This window comes from Acinonyx jubatus, chromosome B4 (genome assembly GCF_027475565.1).
Source record: "Acinonyx jubatus isolate Ajub_Pintada_27869175 chromosome B4, VMU_Ajub_asm_v1.0, whole genome shotgun sequence".
Taxonomy (NCBI): domain Eukaryota; kingdom Metazoa; phylum Chordata; class Mammalia; order Carnivora; family Felidae; genus Acinonyx; species Acinonyx jubatus.
In genome coordinates, this window is record NC_069387.1 from 61,942,943 (window position 1) to 61,964,161 (window position 21,219).

Here is a 21,219-nt window from a genome sequence, read left to right on the forward strand (position 1 = left end):
TGGAGCATAATATTGTCACATTCTAAAATATCAGCAATTTGGAGGCTGCAAAATGGTGTTCTCACCATGACTTTATTTTTTTCTGAATTCTAATGATACCAAGAATATTTTTGTATGTTTATTATTGGCTATTTGACTTGCTTTTAAACATCAAGTGCCTATTTTTCTATTGGATTCTTAAAATTCTAAAATGAATTTTTATTGCATGAAATGCACAATTTGTACAGTTGGATCCGTTGTTACAATGCATACACCCCTGTAACTCACATTACTATCAATATAGAAAATATTTGGTCCCTAAAACTTTCCTGTCTTCTTTCTCAGTTGACCCTCCCTCCATCCCAGAGGCAACCACTGATCTAACTTCTATCATCATAGACTAATTTTACCTATTAGAGAATTTCAAATAAGCAAAATCATCGTATGCTGTGTAGTTTTTTATGTTTGGCTTTTTTCACTGAGCAAAATGTTTTTGAAATTCATTAAAATTGTTGCATCTCTTGGACAACAATTTTTTTTTTTTTTTTTTGCTAAGCAGCCTGTTTACTGTATTCCTGTTAATGGACATTTGGATGGCTTCCAGTTTTAGCTATTATGAATAAAGTTGCTAGGAAAAGGCTTATACAACTTTTGATAGGTAGAAGTGTTTTAATGTCCTCCTCTGTTAATTCTAATATCTGGGTAAGTTCTGGGTTGGTTTCCATTGACTGACTGGTCTCCTCATTATGAGCTGTGTTCTCTTGCCTCTTTGCATATCCTGTAATCTTGATTGGATGCCAGGCATTATGAATGTTACCTTGTTGGTTGATGGAAATTTTTGTATTTCTATTGCTTCCCTTGAGCTTTGTTTTGCGATGTAGCAAAATTACTTGAAATAGTTTTCTCCTTTTGGGTCTTACATTTATGATTTGTTAGACAAGTCTGGAACAGTGCCTACTTCTAGGCTAATTATTCCTCTCTACCAAGACAAGATCTTTCTGAGTACTTTCCCCAGGGGCCCATGAATTGTGAGTTTTTCCAGCCTGGCTGGTGGAAACAGACATTTTTCCCAGTCCTGCATGAGGACCAGTCACTGTTCCCTCTACTTGTTTTGATGGTTCTTTTCCAAACTTCCAGAAGTTTTCTCACAGGCCTGCTGGATACTCCAAGGGGCCCTCTGTAGGTTTCCAGGGTTCTCTCTGTGCAGCTCCCTCTTCTCTGGCACTCTGCCCTGTGAACTACTGGTCTCCTTGGACTCTTAGCTCCATCTTCTCTGCTCAGGAGGTCTGCCTCAGTTTCTACTCCCTGCTGCACAGCCTAGAAACTCTCTCAGGCAGTAAGCTGGAACAACTGTAGGGCTTGCCTGCTTTGTTTCCCACCTCTCAGAAATCACTGTCCCCCTACCCCACCACCCAATATTCAGTGTCTTGAAAACTGTATTTTGTCTTTGGGGGGGATTGTTTCATGTGGAAAATAGATCTTGTCCCTGTTATTCTACTTTGACCAGACATTACCGATATTCTGAATTGTACTTTTGTCTGTCACTCTGGGAGGATTTTACCTGCCAGGGTAGGGGGTCGTTGTTAAATTCAGGATACATGAGAAGTGTTCCTTTCTTTAAAGAGTGGGAGAAGTGGCTAAAAGGAGACAGAGCGGAAAAAGAAAAAGAACGACACCTGGGTGGCACCCCTTGTCAGGATGGTCAAGGGTGAGGAACATTTCCAGGGGTTCTTTGTATGCTCTGTATCAAGAAGACATCCTTCCCTGCTCAGCATCTGTTAGCATCGCTTTTTGTTCTGGTCTCTATTGAGGTTTGGAGGCTTAGAGAAGGTCCAATAGTTCACAAGAGGAAATAAGGCTGCAAAAAGAATAACTCTCATTATAGCTGGGCACATGGTGGGAGTTAAACTTTTTATCGAGCTGTTAACCTATCTGAATACCTGAGGGTTGTAATGGGGTTCTTCACACAAAAGCAGCTGCCACACCCCACAATAGCATTGGTTCCATGTGATGTAAGATGAACAGTCTGAAATGAGCAGGCTGATTCATTGGGGGATTCTCTGTTACATAGGGTTTGTTGGAGGGGAAGTCCATGTCATGGTCCACAGTAGTGACCTCTTGTGAAAAGCCTTTCAGACACGAGCCGGCTGAAACAGGGCTGCTTTGTAAAGTGCACTGAGAGCACTTTACCAGAGCTGGTGCAGAATTCCAGCAGTTCTGTGAAGTCCTGCCTCAGCTCCCAAATCCCTGAATATCTCCCATGTCTGATCCAACTATTTGATCCTCTTTACTTCATTATAGGAATATTAGAAATATAGTGCCACTTACAGTTTACAGGTTGAGTTAAACCAATGACACTAAGATCCTAGGATAATGCATTAAAAAAATTTTTAATGTTTATTCATTTTTGAGAAAGAGAGAGACAGAGTGTGAGCAGGAGAGGGGCAGAAAGCAAGGGAGACACAGAATCCGAAGCAGGATCCAGGCTCTGAGCTGTCAGCATAGACCTGAACCCCAGGCTCAAACCCACGAATCATGAGCTCATGACTTGAGCCGAAGTCTGACACTCAACCGACTGAGCCAGGCAGGAGACTGTAGGGCAATGCATTTAAACGTGGGTACTTGGAACAAGAAAGATAATGCACAGCAATCTCCATAAGTTTGAGAGAAAGGCAAAGCATGGGGCTAATGGTGCATTTGGAACTCACAGAAACTTGTTTTTCCTTAATAAATCCTTTATAATCTCTCTTCTAAATCATGGCATAAAACTAGTACCTTTCTTAATTTGTAAAATATTTACATTTGATCCTTCTTAATTTGAAAATAATCTTCTAAGGGTTCTGGCAGTTTTGGCCAAGGACGTGTGAGGTCCAGGTGGATGGCACACAGTGGGCATCAGCATCATCTCATTCCTGAGACATCCCTGAAACAGGAGTGTGGTTCCAGTGGATGCAGAGGAAGAGCAGCCCGCAGACTAATTGGCATGCAGGGGGAGCAGGAGCGGCCAAATGACTTACAAGGGATCCGCTGTGTCCTAACAGCTCTAAAGACTTTCTGCAGACCTGGGCAAGGCGGTGCAGGCTGTGTTTGGAGTAGCTCAGACGGGAAGCCAGTTAGCAGCATGGCAGCTGCCTGATTCAAGAGCGTTGTTGGGTAGAAAAGAAGGAAACAAATGAGAAAACTGAAAATTGACTATAAACTCTATTTGCTTCTCTGCAGAAGGGGAAGAAAAATATCATTGAACAGTCTACCAGTGAAGGGTCTGCCCCATCTGCTACATGTGTATACAAAGTACCTCACTTCAACTCATCACAGCCTATTACTGACCATTCTTTTTAGCAGCTTAATCTTCATTTCCGTGCATGCGGACTTGCCCTCACGCTGAGGGTTATTTATCTTTCTTCACATCACTTCTTCATACCCATAATGATGGCAGAGTATTTTACACTTTAAATATATTTTATACATATATACATGATATCATTAGAATATCATAGAACCTTGAGAAACCTATCTTACTGTTCAGTGATTAAAAATGCTAGTAGTAACATTTTAACTTTTTCTTTAAGAAGGAGATGTAAAAATGTTTTTAAGTCTCCAATACATTTTGGAAAGCAGACAAATTGCTACGAAAGTGTCATCTACCTGTGATTGGTTCCATTACCATCCAGCATATTAATTTCTCTAAAAAAACGAGGACAGAGAAAAAAGAGAAACAAGCCCAGGCATGTGGAAAATTTCTCTTTCTTTTCTAGTTTTTGTTTCTTTTGAAAATTTGTAAGATTCTCCTTCAGAACTTTCTGTCCCAATGTACTTTATCTTATTTGTACGTGGAAACATGTTGTCTTACTCTTTCTCATTTGCCTCCAATGAGAAAATAGATATTTTTTCGTTTTCCTTCTCTTCGTAGATTCTTTCTTAATGTGCCACATTGCTGGAAACCGAGCTATCCCAGCCTGAGTGGCAGGGCCCGGTCTGTGGACGGATTGGTGCCTGCAGGGTGGCCCGCCGACAGTGAAGCTTCTTGTACTCCTGCTTTTAGGTAATTTGGCCTTATTAAAGTACCTGGGGTATTGTCTGTTGGGGAATTGCCCTCGGCAGGCCCCCTAGGAAAAGAACCATTAGGGAAGAAAATAAGGTTCCGCAAGAAATTGTGCGGCCTTATGTTTAGCCCTTGCCATCCCCTATGGAGACTCCTCTACGTACAGGAAGGATAGCCTCATACATTTGCCAGCAAAGAGGGTCTGTAAAGGAGAGACATATGGATTTGAAAGCCCCACTCCGGCAACTAAGGAGTGTATCTCTGGGCACAGGTGACTTCAACCCCTAGGCCCACCTGGTCCCCCGGAGGCATTCCAGCTGATGACTGAACCTAGTCGGTTGAGCTTACAGAATGGTTCATTGGTTCCTAGGTGCATTGTCTCTCTGAGAATGTATGAGGCATAGGTTTCTAAGGCTTTTTCAGCCCCTTTCTGGCACCTCGGACCAAGGCAAACACATTGTTCTTCTGGCCTCATGTGGTTAGGAGGTCATGTCCCTGTAACTGTTCCACTTGAGGTGTTGAGAAATGGAGGTCCTTTCACAAGAACAGCAAAGCAAATACTTTGCAGATGATAGATAAACGCAGATGCATAATGGAATAATGTAAGAAATTAATCTATAATCAAAGGGTATGCGGGAAAGTTAGGGGAAAATCACCATGTTATTTCTTAAAGGTCGTGTATACATAGGAATGTTTTCAAAATTAGGTAATGTGAGAAAAACATAGATGACGTATGCTACAAGGAAATCACTAGCATATATAATGCCACGTTTACTGCCATAAATCGGCCGGTTCAACACACTGCTGTCGTCTGTGTCCATTTTTACTTTTTGTTTTTATTTTAGTTTTGTTTTATTTTCACTTTTTCGCCGATGCTGTTCATCCTTTGGGAACCCCTGGACCTGCTGGAGCTGGACTCCGGCACCACATATGATGCTAAGCACCTTCCATGGATTATTTCATGTAATCTAAACACAAACCTATCAGGTAAGTGTAATTAGTTCCATTTCACAGAAGGCAGAATTGTGGTTCCAAGAGTCCAAGTTCTGAATGCACATGGTCACACAGGGTGCAGTCATCATTTGAAAGTAACCAATCTGACTCCAAAATCCATACTCCTAAAATGGCATACCAATATCTAAAACTTGTTCTGCAAATATTGAAATTTATTTTCTTCCTTCACACATGCAATTTCTGTTTGTTATAGATGGTATGGAAATCTGTATTCAGTTATATAGTGAAACACAAAGCAAATGCTAATTTTCCAATCTTTTCCTCCTGTGTTTCAACATTTATTGAAATTAATTTCTCTCTCAGTAGCAGAACTAGGACTGGAAAGTATATGCTTTTGGCAGAAACAGCCATTTGTCTTATTCTCGTGTTTCTGTTAACAACGGAAAGAATCTTTGCTCAATCACTCAGGGGAAAATCAAGATAAAGCTTTTTGGGATGTTACTACTGATTTACAATGCTGATGTGATTTGCAAACATCCAAACATCTTGGATCTGTCTGGCTTTAGAGACAATTTCTCCTGTTTTGCATCTCTTGGAAAACATACTAGTCTAAGTGCTCAGAGAGTACTTTCTGGATTTTGTTTGACTTTTGAATTTTTTCACACGGAAATATCTTGTGTTTAGAATTTATTGGTCAAAACTAAGTATTTCAGAGGACTTCCAAACTTGGTAAGCTGAAGGTCTGTTTGTAAAATTCCCCTGTAGTTCTAACTCTAAGCTAGCATTGTGGATAAGTGCCTTTAGATCAGGGGTCACTGACATGGGGGCCCATGGCCTTTAGCGGGTCCCAGCTCAATTGTCTACAACAATTGTTTTTCAAAATACCAAAAGAATTCCTGAAAGGTTGTAGATCCACTGCTGTGGATGACTTCTAATGTCACTTTCAAAAAAATTACTTGCTTTTATAACTTCCATTCATTACTTATTTTTTCTGTATATTTCATATACAGTGTATCTATTTAGTAAATAAAGTGCACTAAATTTTCCTGAAGTTTAAGTCTTAACCCTTACTCAGTTATTTCAGACTCCCTACTGTGCTAGACATTGTACCAAACAAAGCTGTGTCCTCTTGGATTGAATCAGGTCACTCCACTGCACAGCACTATGGCATCCTGTATTTTTCCCCTACCACGTGCATCATGCTTTGTAGTTATGGACAAGTCAAGAGCATGGGTTTGAGATCTCAGCTTGGTTCTAGATGGGGTGAGGATAGAAAGAGAAATACAGCCTGATCTCCACCCGCAGAATAGAGAAAGGGAGGACCATTCCTGAAACCACTTACTTAAATGCTGTGGGAGATGAAGAAAAGAGGAAGGGAGAGTGAGCAGCAGAAAACGAAAACTCCATGGAGACCAGACTTGTGGAAGGTTTTGTGGCAAGACAACAGGGAAGGGTCAGCTGAAGAGCCAGGTCAACAAGAAAGATGAGGAAGACCCCGTGATGCAGAGACCGCTACAAGAATAGCAGAAGAGTCTACGGAATTTTCCCAGTTGCGGTGACGCCTCCTACTCTCTCCTACAGAATACAAACAAGTGCTTTGCCCAATGGCAGGATTGAGTGGAAGAAAGGCTGGAGTTAGGACCAGTACTAGAGTGACGTGGGATAGCTCTAGAACAAGAAAGGGCTGCAAAGCCAGGATTTATGATGGAGGAGGGATTTATGAAAAGAAAAAAGAGCAGCTCTGAGATCAATAGCAGCCCTCTGAATCATGTCCTTCTAGCATAAGATGCCCAGTGGCCGAAGGGCACAGGAGGGCCAGACCTGTGTGCTGCACAGGACAAGATGCTAAAAGAAATTGCACAATAGTAGCTAAGCAAACACCCTACTATAAAGAGAGGAAATATCTCTCAGCCAAGCTGTACCCATCCCTCATGGGACTTATGGGAGCCCAAATGAGGGTTGTCCAGGGCAAAAGCAAGGCCAACCAAGAAGTGCCAGGTGAAGAGTACAGAACGGTTCCAAAACCAAGATGGGGCCCAGCATATTCCTCAATAGCCACCTAACATCTACATAAGAGGAGCACTTGTTGTCCAGGGGTGTGCCTCAGGACAATCCCAGGTTCCCCAGGTCCCCAAGGGAGCAGCCTGAGTGGGCTGTGTGCCCAGTTTGGCAAAGGAAGCAACATAGAAGTAGCAGCAGCTGCAGCATTAAAGAGAAGGGGCACCCCACGTTGGGGGTGGAGCCGATGTCAGAGGTGGGAGACCAGCTCACCTATCCATCTGGCCCCAGAATCTGTCCCTGTAGCATCTGCACAGATATTAATCCTTGGACCCAGTGCCAAGTCAGGAACTACCAGAGCTAAAGTAGTGAATTTTTTCGGGACATTATGACAAAGTAAAAGTTTACACATGAATTTTCAATGAAGCATATCAGATAGTTATTAGAATTTTTCAGAGTTTAGAATTTCTGGTTTTAAAAACTGCTATAACACTGAAGAGTAACTATTCATAGACTTTGAAAAAGACATTAAATTTTAAAAATCATCACATTCTCGGACACCTGGGTGGCTCAGTTGGTTAAGCGTCTGACTCTTGATTTCCACTGAGGTCATGATCTCACAGTTGTGAGATTGAGCCCCAGGGCTCTGTGCTGAGCGTAGAGCCTGCTTAGGATTCTCTCCCTTCCTTAATTTTAATTCTCTCCCTCCCATTAAATTTTTTTATAATTGACGATACAAGAATACAATGCATAAACAGACGTTTTAAATTATACACAAATAATGAGGCCATTTTCTGTTTCTTGAACAGGTTACTGAAAATGTCACAAGCATTAAAATGCCATTATATAAATGTACATTAAAAATTAAACTCACACTTAAACAAAACTGATTTCCATGAAGAGTCAAATCTTTTTAAAAAAATTATTCTGCCAGACTCATCAGCTGTAAAAGTGTACTAAAATTTATATTTTGGAACAGTTTATTAGAAAATTACCCCAATGTTGTCACAGCCAAAAATATACCCTTAATAATTACATCAGGAAAATCATGTTTCAAAATTAAAAATTATCAAAAGTTAGTTACAATCATGAATTTTCCAAGAGTGACTGACATCACTTTATATCAATTCAAAAGGAAATTGCTAAAGGAAGAATGACCTACTAACTGAATTTGCAGAAAATCAAGCCATAAAAAACTCATGATCAATCAAGACATCATATTAATAGAGCATTACTTTTTGTACTGTATGGAATTCTAACACCAAAAATCATAATTTTTTAGTTTATTGTGTTACTTATGTATCATAATTACCCATATTACATTTTGTAAGTAATAAAATATTTTTAAAGAAAATAACCTTACATTTTAGTATCTTTAACTGCATTTTTTTTCCTGCACTTTGAACACGGGTACCCATGTTTTAATTTGTACCGCATATCATGTAGCTGCACTGGGCGTAAGGTTCCTCTCCATAAGCACAGGCTCTCATAATGTCACTCAGCATTTCAGTTAGCATTTCTACTCTCTGAGGAAGGAGGCCAGATGATCTTTACAGCATCTCCAAAATGTTAATTTTTCCATTTTAATTATAGAATGGTTGTTGAGATGGTCAAAAGGCAAATTTCTTTATCCACAGTGTACTCTCAGAACATCTGACCTTTCTTCCAAAAGCAAGATTGAAGAAGAAAGTGATAGTAGATATGGCATAATTTATGACATGCTGGTGAGGGGGAAGACAGTAGAAATAGGTAGAGGAGGTACAAACTTCTATTCAATTAACATGCTCTTCCCCAACGAGAGTGCAGGTTATGGAGCAGAGCCAACCTCACCCGTCTATATAGAAGGAAAGAGTTTTGTATGTGAAGAAGCACACAGATCCTTTGGCTCTGAACGGTAGCATTCTCATGTAAAACAAGCAAGTGCTACTAATGTTTCTGTCTGCAGAATATTCACTGTCATATATATTATCACAGTCATATTTCTAGGACAAGGAAGTAGTTTAGTTTTCTACTATTTCTAGGTGAAAAACAGAGTTATGAGGAGCTTTTTTGCACATAAAGAATTCTGAATTATTTTTAATTCTTTTGATAAAAATGAGGATTAGAATTTACAGAGCTCCACAGTTTCATTAAGTGCCAGCTGATGGATGCCAATTCCCCCACGGTCTTATTCCCCTTCTTTTTCTGTTTGGAAGCCTCTTGACTCCTGTGAGACTAGACAATGAAAATATATGACTAAATTGTTTACGCGGAATTTTCAAATTTCAGTGCTATATATTGTTTTGTTAGCAAGACATTTCTTTCCATTAGTAGAATTCATAGTAGGAAACTGGTGAATATTTCACTTTGTTTTTGCTGTTGCTTTTGTTGTTGTTGTTGTTGTGTTTTAAGGTTTTATTTAAATCCCAGTTAGTTAACATCTATCATAATATTAGTGTCAGAAGTAGAATTTAGTGATTCATGACTTACATACAACACCCAGTGCTCATCGTATCATGTGCCCTCCCTAATACCCATCACCCATTTAGCCCATCACCAGCCCACCTTCCCTCCAGCAACCTTCCATCTGTTCTCTATAGTCAAGAGTCTGTTTTATGGTTTGCCTCTCTTTTTTCCCCCTATGTTCATCATCAATTTTGTTTCTCACATTCCACCTATGAATGAAATCATATGGTATTTGTCTTTCTCTGATTGACTTATTTCACTTAGCATAATACACTCTAGCTCCATCCATGTTGTTGCAAATAGCAAGATTTCATTCTTTTTGATGTCTCAGTAATATTCCATTGTGTGTGTGTGAGTGTGTTTGTGTGTGTGTGTGTGTGCGTGTATGTATATATACACCACATCGTTATCCATTTATCAGCTGATGGACATTTGGGCTCTTTCCATAATTCGACTGTTGTTGATAATGCTACTATAAACATCTGGATGCATGTGTCCCTTCAAATCAGTATTTTTGTATCCTTTGGGTAAATACCTAGTAGTGCAATTTGCTGGATCATAAGGTAGTTCTATTTTTAACTTTTTGAGGAACCTCCATACTCTTTTCAAAGTGGCCACACCAGTTTGCATTCCCAGCAGTAGTGCAAGAGGGTTCTCCTTTATCCGCATCCTCGCCAACATCTGTTGTTTCCTGTGTTGTTAATCTTAGCCATCCTGAGAGGTGTGAAGTGATATCTCATTATGGTTTTGATTTGCATTTCCCTGATGATGAGTGCTGTTGAGTCTCTTTTCATGTGTCTGTTGGCCATCTGGATGAATTCTTTGGAAAAATGTCTGTTCTTGTCTTCTGCCCATTTCCTAACTGGATCATTTTTTTTTTAGTGTTGAGTTTTATAAATTCTTCATAGATTTTTAACATTAACCTTTTATCAGATATTTCATTTGCAAATATCTTTTCCATTCCAAGGTTTGCCTTTTAGTTTTGTTATTTCCTTTGCTATGCAGCTTTTTATCTTGATGAAGTTCATTTTTGCTTTTGTTTGTGTTGCCTCCTGAGACATGTCTAGTAAGGAGTTGCTATGGCTGATGTCAAAGAGATTACTGCCTGTGTTCCCCTCTAGGATTTTGATGGTTTCCTGTCTCATAAAGGTCTTTTATCCACTTTGAATTCATTTTTGTATATGATGTAAGAAAGTGGTCCAGTTTCATTCTTTTACATGTTTTCCAAATGTCATTTGTCAAAGACATTATCTTTTCTCCATTAGATATTCTTTCCTGCTTTGTCGAAGATTACTTGACCATAGAATTGTGGGTTTATTTCTGGGTTTTCTGTTCTATTCCATTGATCTGTGTGTCTGTTTTTGTACCAGTGCCATTCTGTTCTGATCACTACATGTTTGATAACTTGAAGTGTGGAATTGTGATGTCTCCAGTCTTGCTTTTCTTTTTCAAGATTGCTTTGGCTGTTTGGGGACTTTTGTTTAGGATTGTTTGTTCTAGCTCTGTGAAGTATGCTGGTGGTATTTTGATAGAGATTGTATTAAAAGTGTAGATTTCTTTGGGTAGTATAGACATTTTAGCAATATTCATTCTTCCAATTCATGAGCATGGAATGTTTTCTCATTTCTTTGTGAACTCTTCAGTTTCTTTCATAAGTGTTCCATAGTTTTCAGATATTTTACCTCTTTGGTTAGGTTTATTACTAGGTATCTTATAGTTTTTGGTGCAATTGTAAATGGGTTCAACTCCTTGATTTCTCTTTCTGCTGCTTCATTATTGGTGTATAGAAATGCAACAGATTTCTGTACATTGATTTTGTATCCTGTGATTTTTACTGAATCATGTATCAGTTCTAGCAATTTTTTGGTGGATTCTTTCAGGTTTTCCACATAAACTATCATGCCATCTGTGAATAGTGAAAGTTTGATTTCTTTCTTGACTGTTTGGATGCCTTTTATTTCTTATTGTTTTCTGATTGCTGAGCTTAGGACTTGTAGTACTAAATTAAATAACAACAGTGAGGGGCTCCTGGGTGACTCTGTCAGTTAAGCATCCAACTCTTGATTTCTGCTCAGGTCATGATCTTACAGTTCGTGGGTTCAAGCCCTGCTTCAGGCTTTGTGCTGACAGCACGGAACTTGCTTGGGATTCTCTCTCTTCAACTCTCTCTGCCCCTCCCCTGTCTCTCAAAAATAAATAAGTAAACTTAAAAAAAAAAAAAAAAAAAACAATGGTGAGAGTAGGCATCTCTGTCTTGCTCCTGGCTGTAGAGGAAAAGCTCTCAGTTTTTCCCCATCGAGGATGATCTAACTGTGGTTCTTTCTGTTATAGTCTTTACGATATAGAGGTATGCTCCCTCTATCCCTACTTTGTTGAAGGTTTTTATCAAGAATGGGTTCTATACTTTGTCAAATGCTTTTTCTGCATCTATTGAGAGGATCATATGGTTCTTATCTTTTCTTTTATTAATGTGGTATATCATGTTGATTGATTTGTGAATATTGAACCACTCTTTCCACCTAGGAATAAATCCCATTTGAATGTGGTGAATAATTCTTTTAATGTACTGTTGGATTTGATTTGCTAATGTTTTGTTGAGAATTTTTACATCCATGTTCATCAGGGATATTGGCCTATAGTTCTCTTTTTTAGTGGGTTCTTTGTCTGGTTTTATAATTAAGGCAATTCTGACTTCATAGAATAAGTTTGCAAGTTTCTTTTCCATGTTTATTTTTTGGAACAGTTTGAGAAGACTAGGTATTAACTCTTATTTAAATGTCTGGTAGAATTTCTGGGAAGCCATCTGGCCCTAGATTTTTGTTTGTTGGGGGATTTTTTAATACGATTCAATGCCATTAAATTGGGCAATCTGGAAGAAATGGAATAATTCCTGCAAACACATAAACTACCAAAACCAAAACAAGAAGAAATAGAAAACTTGAACAGACCAATAACCAGAAACTAAATCAAATCAGTAATCAAAAATCTCCAAACAAACAAAAGTCCAGGGCAAGATGCCTTTGCTGTTGCTTTAAAAAAAAAAAAAAGGGAAGAAGAAGAAGAGAGAGAAACCTGGCAGGTACAGATTTTCCAAAGATTACTGAACTGCTGAAATTTAAGCAGAATTAAACACGATGGTTATTTGAAAAATAATACATGAGTCCATGAATTAAAAATAAATATTTTAGTTAATGATTTCAGTTGGCTCTGCTAACACTCTCTACCAAATGTAATTACTTTTGGAGTCATTCCAAATGGCTTTCTTTCTGATTAAAAAAAATGCAGTGCTCGGGGTGCCTGGGTGGCTCAGTTAAGCGTCCAACTTCGGCTCAGGTCATAATCTCACAGTTGGTGAGTTCGAGCCCTGCGTCGAGCTCTGTGCTGACAGCTCAGAGCCTGGAGCCTGCTTCGCATGCTGTGTCTCCCTCTCTCTCTGCCCCTCCCCACTCGTGCTCTGTCTCTCAAAAAATAAATAAACACTAAAAAAATTTTTTAAATGCAGTGCTATGCCACCTTTTCAAGTAGTTTATCAACAGTTTATTAGCAATATTGATTTAAGTTCAAATGAACAAGAAGGTAAGGGATGTCTATCAGTTTCCATTAAGGATGAATATATTTTAGTAGTGCACAATTTTGGGTAAATAATCATGACTATATAGAATTAAGAAAGTCCCTGTTAGTTTTATTTTTATTTTCTTTCTTTCTGTTTGTAGACTGGGTTGGGTTGCAGAAGCAGCTGTTTAAAAACTCACACTGCATATATTTTGTTTAAATTATCTATCCAAATAATTACACTGAGATTGTAACCTTTTAGAAAACATTATTGTTTATACTTACTTTTTTCAAAAAGACAACATAAATGTACAATGCAAAAGGAGATGGAGGACAACACATGGCAAATCCAAAAAGAGACTTTAAAATCAACATGAGTAACATATTGTACACGGCTGCAAGTACTCCATGTTTCAAGCTGTAGTCTAGTATGAAGTAAGATAATTCTGTTTTCTGTTTCCCCTAATTAAAAAAAAAAAACTATTTATTATGGAAATGTCCAGTCTGTAGAGAAGTAGAGAGAACAGCCCGATGAACCCCATCTAACCCACACCCAGCCTCAACCATCATCAGTCCATGTCCCACCTTGTTTCATCTGTACCCCATCATCCCATCTATTCCCTCAGGACTATTTTTAAACAAGTCACAGACATCATACCATTCTTTTTTATTGGAGTATAGTTGACATACAACGTTACAGTAGCCTCAGGTATACAGCATAGTGATTTGACAAGTGCATACATGATGCTGTGCTCACCACAGCTGTGGCTACCATCTGTCACCGTACAACGCCGTTACAACACCATTGACTACATTCCCTGTGCTGTATACTCCATTCCCGCGACGCAGTCTTTCCCTAACTGGAAGCCCATACCTCCCACTCTCCTTCACCCATCTTGACTATCCCCCCACCGCCTCCCCCATCTGGTAACCACCAGCGTGTTCTCATCATATTATTTTATAAGCATACATGTTAGTATGAATTTCTAAAAGACAAGAAGTCTTTTTAAAAAGCATAACCTCAATACAATTATTACTTTAAAAATTAATATCATATATTCAATGTGTAATTTGCTTTGATAATTGTCTTGTAAAAGTTTTTTAATAGCTGTTCTGTTCAAATTAGGATCTAAACAATATCAACACCTTTAATTTGCTTGAGAAGTCATTTTAAGGCATTTAAAATCCATTTCTCTTACATCCTTTCATTTTTTTCCTTGAAATGTGTCCATGTATGTAAGTGGGTCACTTGCTCTATATTTTCCCACATTCTGGCTTTTGTTGATTGTAGTTCCAGGTTATCGGTTGACTTGTACTTGTGTTTCTTGTATTTGTTGTAAACTAGTAGCTAGATATGATAGCTAGACCCAGAGGCTTGATCAGATCAGCCTCCAATTGCTTTTTTGGCATGAATACTTCATAGGTGGTTTTTGTACTTCCATCAGGAAAATGTCTGGTTTTCTGCTGTGTGGCCCTAAGAAGGGTTCTGGTGTTGTCAGCCTGATCCATTCCCATCAGCTTTAGACCTACTATTTTAGCAGCCACTACTAATCATTGCTCTAGATCCATTACATCAAGAAGAGGAGATTGTAACTTTTTAAAATCCATTTTTAAGAGCCAGAGTGAGGGCTCAATGGATGACAAAGTTGTGCCACCTTCCTGCCAAGTTTGATCATCACAACAGTCTTCACTAAATTGTCCTGGACACTGTACAAAAGCAAGCCTCACTATCAGAGAAAGCAAGTATAATCCAGATCCAAGGTCAAATAACAAAAAGCAATGTTCAAGCCTTCAGCACATGCTGCACTATGTGTACTTTCACATCTTACAAATAACATCATAGAGGAAAGAATGGAGAAACACCACTGAAATATGCCCATCCTCACTTTTACTTCTTTCATCCCATTGGGTCTTGAGAGTAGGGGTATGAACGATTCTTTTCTTTGAACCTCAACCTGATCATTGTTGATAATTTTCCATTGCCAATCTTGGAGGGAAAAGAAGGAAAGCATGGAGATCAGGTGAGATCTGGTACTGGGATCTAGTACTGGAATCTAGCTACAGGTACCTTCTGTCCAATTGGATTTCAGTTGTCAAAATCCTTATTTTAAACCGGACAATATAAGACCTGTAAAAGAACCAAATTCAATAGCAACTTGAAATGTTGGGGATGATGTCAATTATTAGAATTTGATCTTAGCTGCCCATGGTTTGGCATGGCTGCTATATTGTAATTGATCTGCAGGAGTAAATATAATGGAGTACTGGATTGGTATGTCAGTAGGGTTTTCCTTGACTCCCTCCCAACTGATTAAGGAGAGTGTTGAATCTCTACAGGTTGTCATCTCAGTCAAGTGTGTTAAATATGAACTTTCATCATGGCAATAGACCCCACACACAGGCAAGCCTTGTCCTTCCCCAGAGCATTTTGATAATGTGATGAATGAATGAAAACTTCCTCCTTGGAAGGTCATTAGCCGTTTGTGGTGTGTGTGTGTAGAATTCATTTCAGAGACTCTTTAACACAGCAGGGAAAAGTCAAGAAAGTGTTCCAGCTGAGTTAATAGAAAGATTTAGCCTTTCTGTGGTGGCTTTCATTTCATTTGCAAAGAATTTAAAAAACTCTTTGCAAACATTAACTAATCCATCTAGCAATGCACGGAGGCTAGTTACAGTCTACATTTTGTTTTTTCAGAGTTTGAAAAAAGAGATTTGGCTTCTATCTCATGTTTTTGCGTGCTCTCTTTTCCTGGTCTATTTATGTACAGGAAGGCTTTAGAAGTCAGATTCTCCTACTAATTAGTTACCTCTCAAGGGAAAGACAACTATTTTTGTTTATGTGATGATGACTTACTAAGGACATGATCTTAAAAGCTCTGACTCTGGGACAATACACAGTGAAAGTAAATGTTTAAAAAATAGAAGCCCTGCTTTATGGGCAATTTTTTTAATTTTTATTTTTTACTTTTTTAAATTTACATCCAAATTAGTATATAGTGCAACAATGATTTCAGGAGTAGATTCCTTAGTGCCCCTTACCCATTTAGCCCATCCCGCCTCCCACAACCCTTCCAGTAACCCTAAGTTTGTTCTCTATATTTATGAGTTTCTTCTGTTTTGTTCCCTTCCCTGCGTATATTATTTTTGCTTCCCTTCACTTATGTTCATTGTTTTGTCTCTTAAAGTCCTCATATGAGTGAAGTCATATGATTTTTGTCTTCCTCTGACTGACTCATTTCACTTAGCATAATACCCTCCAGTTCCATCCACATGGTTGCAAATGGCAAGATTTCATTCTTTTTGATTGCCAAGTAATACTCCATTGTATATATATACCACTTCTTCTTTATCCATTCATCCATTGCATTTGAGCTCTTTCCATACTTTGGCTATTGTTGATAGTGCTGCTATAAACATGGGGGTGCATGTGTCCCTTTGAAACAGCACACCTGTATCCCATGGATAAATGTCTGGTAGTGCAATTGCTGGGTCATAGGGTAGTTCTATTTGCAATTTTTTGAGGAACCTCCATCCTGTATTCCAGAGTGGCTGCACCAGCTTGCATTCCCACCAACAATGCAAAAGAGATCCTCTTTCTCCGCATCCTTTCCAACATCTGTTGTTGCCTGAGTTGTTAATGTTAGCCATTCTGACAGGGGTGAGGTAATATCTCATTGTGGTTTTGACTTGTATTTCCCTGATGATGAGTGATGTGTTATTTGGCCATCTGGGTCTCTTCTTTGGAGAAGTGTCTATTCATGTCTTTTGCCCATTTCTTTACTGGATTATTTGTTTTTTGGGTTTTGAGTTTGAGAAGTTCAGTATAGATTTTGGATACTAACCCTTTATCTGATACGTCAGTTGCAAATACCTTCTCCCATTCTGTCGGTTGCCTTTTAGTTTTGCTGATTGTTTCCTTCACTGTGCAGAAGCTTTTTATTTTGATGAGGTCCCAGTAGTTCATTTTTGCTTTTGTTTCCCTTGCCTCCAGAGACGTGTTGAGTAAGAAGTTGCTGCAGCCAAGATCAAAGAGGTTTTTGCCTGCTTTCTTCTAGAGGATTTTGATGGCTTCCTGTCTTACATTGAGGTCTTTCATCCATTTTGAGTTTATTTTTGTGTATGGTGTAAGAAAGTGGTCCAGGTTCATTTTTCTGCATGTCGCTGTCCAGTTTTCCCAGCACCACTTGCTCAAGAGACTGTCTTTATTCCATTGGATATTCTTTCCTGCTTTGTCAAAGATTAGTTGGTCATATGTTTGTGGTTCCATTTCTGGGTTCTTTGTTCTGTTCCATTGATCTGAGTGTCTGTTCTTGTGCCAGTACCATACTGTCTTGATGATTACAGTTTTGTAGTATAGCTTGAAGTCTGGGATTGTGATGCCTCCTGCTTTGGTTTTCTTTTTCAAGATCATTTTGGCTCTTCGGGGTCTTTTCTGGTTCCATACAAATTTTAAGATTGTTTGTTCTAGCTCCGTGAAGAATGCTGGTGTTACTATGATAAAGATGGCATTGAATATGTAGATCGCTTTGAGTAGTATTGACATTTTAATATTTGTTCTTCCTATCCAGGAGCATGGAATATTTTTCTGTTTTGTGTGTGTGTGTGTGTGTGTCTTATTCAATTTCTTTCGTAAGCTTTCTATAGTTTTCAGCATATAGATTTTTCACCTCTTTGGTTAGATTTATTCCTAGGTATTTTACGTTTTTTTGTGCAACTGTAAATGGGATCAATTCCTTGGTTTCTCTTTCTGTCATTTCATTGTTGGTGCATAGGAATGCAACCGATTTCTGTGCATGGATTTTATATGCTGCAACCTTGCTGAATTCATGAATCAATTCTAGCAGTTTTTTGGTGAAATCTTTTGGGTTTTTCATATAGAGTATCATGTCATCTGTGAAAGGTGGAAGTCTGACCTCCTACTGGCTGAATTGGATGTGTTTTATTTCTTTGTGTTGTCTGATTGCAGAGGCTAAGACTTCCAATACTATGTTGAATAACAGTGGCGAGAGTGGACATCCCTGTATTGTTCCTGACTTTAGGGGGAAAGCTCTCAGTTTTTCCCCATTGAGGATGATATTAGTGTTGGGTTGATCATATATGGCTTTTATGATCTCAAGGTATGCTCCTTCTATCCCTACTTTCTTGAGGGTTTTTATCAAGAAAGGATGCTGTATTTTGTCAAATGCTTTCTCTGCATCTAGTGACAGGACCATATGGTTCTTGTCCTTTCTTTTATTATGTGATGAATCACATTAATTGTTTTGTGGATATTGAACCAGCCCTGCCTCCCCGGTATAAATCCCACTTGGTCGTGGTGAATAATTTTTTTAATGTATTGTTGGATCCAGTTAGCTAATATCTTGTTGAGAATTTTTGCATCCATGTTCATCAGGGAAATTTGTCTATAGTTCTGCTTTTTAGTGGGGTCTCTGTCTGGTTTTAGAATCAAGGTAATGCTGGCTTCATAGAAAGAGTTTGGAAGTTTTCCTTCCATTTCTATTTTTTGGAATGGTTTCAAGAGAATAGGTGTTAACTCTTCCTTAAATGTTTGGTAGAATTCCCCTAGAAAGCCATCTGGCCCTGGATCTTGATTTTGGCTGGTTTTTGATTACTAATTCGATTTCCTTACTGGTTATGGGTCTGTTCAAATTTTCTATTTCTTTCTGTTTCAGTTTTGGTAGTGTATATGTTTCTAGGAATTTGTCCATTTCTTTTAGATTACCCATTTTATTGGTATATAATTGTTCATAATATTCTCTTATTATTGTTTTTATTTCTGTTGTGTTTGTTGTGATCTCTCCTCTTTCATTCTTGATTTTATTTATTTGGGTCCTTTTCTTTTTCTTTTTGATCAAACTGGCTAGTGGTTTATCAATTTTGTTAATTCTTTCAAAGAACCAGCTTCTGGTTTCATTGATCTGTTTTACTGTTTTTTTGTTTGTTTGTTTGTTTGTTTGTTTCAATAGGATTAATTTCTGCTCTAATCTTTGTTATCTCCTGTCTTATGCTGATTTGGGGTTTTATTTGCTGTTCTTTTTCCAGCTCCTTAAGGAGTAAGGTTAGGTTGTATATCTGAGATCTTTCTTCCTTCTTTAGGAAGGCCTGGATTACTATATACTTTCCTGTTATGACCACCTTTGCTACATCCCAGAGGTTTAGGGTTGTGGTGTTATCATTTTCATTGACTTCCATATACTTTTTAATTTCCTCTTTAACTTCTTGGTTAGCCCATTCATTCTTTAGTACGATGTTCTTCAGTCTCCAAGTATTTGTTACCTTTCCAAATTTTTTCTTATGGTTGATTTCGAGTTTCATAGGGTGGTGGTCTGAAAATATGCACGGTATGATCTCAATCATTTTGTACTTGTTGAGGGCTGATTTGTGTCCCAGTATATGGTCTATTCTGGAGAACATTCCATGTGCACTGGAGAAGAATGTGTATTCTGCTGCTTTAGGATGAAATGTTCTGAATATATCTGTTAAGTCCATCTGGTCCAGTGTGTCATTCAAAGCCATTGTTTCCTTGTTGATTTTTTGACTAGATGATCTGTCCATTGCTGTGAGTAGGGTGTTGAAGTCTCCTACTATTATGGCATACTATTGATGATTTTCTTTATGTTTGTGATTAATTGATTTATATATTTGGGTGTTCCACATTTGGTGCATAAATGTTTACAATTGTTAGGTCTTCTTGGTGGATAGACCCCTTGATTATGATATAATGCCCTTCTGCATCTCTTGATACAGCCTTTATTTTAAAGTCTAGTTTGTCTGATATAAGTATGGTTACTCTGGCTTTCTTTTGTTGACCATTAGCATGACAGATGGTTCTCCATCCCCTTATTTTCAATCTGAAGGTGTCTTTAGGTCTAAAGTGGGTCTCTTGTAAACAGCATATAGATGGATCTTGTTTTCTTATCCATTCTGTTACCCTATGTCTTTTGATTGGAGCATTGAGTCCATTGACGTTTAGAGTGAGTACTGAAAGATATGAATTTATTGCCATTATGATGCTTGTAGAGTTGGAGTTTCTGGTGGTGTTCTCTGGTCCTTTCTAATCTGTGTTGCTTTTGGAATATATGTTGCTTATGGACTCTCCCCTCAGAGAGTCCCTCTTAAAATTTCTTGCAGGGCTGGTTTAGTGGTCACAAACTCCTTTAATTTTTGTTTGGGAAACTTTTTGTCTCTCCTTCTACTTTGAATGACAGCCTTGCTGGATAAAGAATTCTCGGCTGCATATTGTTCTGATTCAGCACAGTGAATATATCCTGCCACTCCTTTCTGGCCTGCCAAGTGTCTGTGGATAGGTCGGCTGCAAACCCAATCTGTTTTCTCTTATAGGTTAGGGACTTTTTGCCTTAATCTCCCTCTTTTTTTCTGCTTCATTATTCTCCATAAGTTTGTCCTCTCTATCGTTGATTCTCTGTTCTGCTTCATCCATCCTTGCCACCACTGCATCCATCCATGATTGCAGCTCAGTTATAGCATTTTTAATTTCATTCTGGCTAGTTTTTACTTCTTTTATCTCTGCAGAAGTGGATTCTAATCTATTTTCAACTCCAGCGAGTATTCTTATTATCGTGATTCTAAATTCTGGTTAGGACATCTTGCTTGTGTATGTGTTGGTTAAATCCCTGGGTGTCGTTTCTTTGTGCTCTTTCTTTTGGTGTGAATTCCTTCATTTTGTCATTTTGAAGGGAGAAAAGGAATTAATGAGGTAGAAAAATTGAAATTAAAAAATATTAAAATTTTAAAAATATTAAAATTAAAAATTAAACACACACACACAAATCGAATAGATGATGCTAGATCCTAGGTGTGTTTTTGTCTGGGTGTTGAAAGTGGTTTGACAGATTATAGGAAAAAAAGGATGGGGGGAGAAAAAAAGAAAAAAAAGGAAATCGTTTGAGAATTTGAAAAAATGAATACACTGAAGTAGACTAAAATGAGATTATGGGGGTAAAATAGAATTTGAAAAAATATACACAAAAGTAAAGAATATAGTAGAAAAAAAATTAAAGAAAATATTTTTAATAAAAATTAAAATATGAATTTTTTCTTGTGTATTTAAGAAAAAAGAAAAGAAACAAAAAAGAGAAAAAAGATAAAAAAAGAAAAAAGAAATCGTTTGAAAATTTGAAAAAGTGAATACACTGTAGTTGACTAAAATAAAATGATGAAAGTAAGATAGAATTTGAAAAAAATTACATAAAAGCAAAAAATATAGTAAAAAAATTAAATAAAAATAT